Below are 848 nucleotides of genomic sequence, written 5' to 3' on the forward strand. Positions count from 1 at the left end.
GGTGCGGGGGGGAGATATTGGGATAGATGGACCCATAGGTCTGATCGGAGCAGGAGGGAGGAGGCGGGACACCAGGCTAGATGGGCCTAGAGGCCTAGAGGCCGGATATTGATGCTGGTTTCACCCCAGGCAGGGGGGCAGGGGCCCCGCCAGGGCTGGACGGTGCCAAGGGACTGGAGACGGGCAGGTCTGTCACTCCTCCGAGCAGCCAGAGTCTACGGCGCCCTCCCACAGACAGGTGGGTTCCCGGCCCTTCGGCGGCTAATCCCAGTCCCTGCACCCGCCAACCCCGTCCCTGCCCCATCCCCCACCCTGCTGGGATCCCTCCCTGAACTCCACAAGGGCTCTGATATCCCCTCCCCCGCTCCCAGAATCCCCCTCTGCTGGGATTTTCCCCCTCCAGCATCCCCCGCTGGTGTCCCCTCCCATCCTTTCCCCTGGGCATGGCGGCCACTCTTCCCCGCTAACCCGGTCTCTCCCCGCACAGAACGCAACCAGGGAAGGGGGAGCCCTTGAGAAGAAAGGGAGAGGAGGAGGAGGAGGAAGATGCTACAGGGAGAGAGGCGACGGGGAACAATTCACAGAGGAAAACATCTACGCCAACATCTAAGGCCAGAGAGGGGGACAGGGTCACTGCAGGGAGTGAGCTAAAGAGAGACTGGTGTTAGCGGTGGGATAGCCAGTCTGCCTTGTGGCTAAGATGCTAGCCTGGGACACCGGACGCCTGGGTCCTATTCTCAGCTCTGCTATGGAATGCTTGTGTGACCCTGGGCAAGTCCCCGCCCCCCTCTGTGCCTCAGTTTCTCAGCTGTAACATGGGGAGTATATCACTGCATTTGGCTACTTAC

General features: G+C 62.0%; 1 long non-coding RNA gene across 1 annotated transcript in view; it reads left to right on the forward strand.

Moving 5' to 3' along the window:
- LOC113408687 overlaps window positions 1-842 on the forward strand; it is a 1,082-nt gene extending 240 nt beyond the window's left edge. The window contains exons 2-3 of the long non-coding RNA XR_003370354.1: window positions 130-238; window positions 488-842. This is a non-coding gene — a long non-coding RNA (uncharacterized LOC113408687). The remainder of the gene's footprint in view (window positions 1-129; window positions 239-487) is intronic.
- Window positions 843-848: the final 6 nt, after the last annotated feature.

This window comes from Terrapene carolina, unplaced genomic scaffold (genome assembly GCF_002925995.2).
Source record: "Terrapene carolina triunguis isolate 2854851 unplaced genomic scaffold, T_m_triunguis-2.0 Scaffold21891, whole genome shotgun sequence".
NCBI classification, from domain to species: domain Eukaryota; kingdom Metazoa; phylum Chordata; order Testudines; family Emydidae; genus Terrapene; species Terrapene triunguis.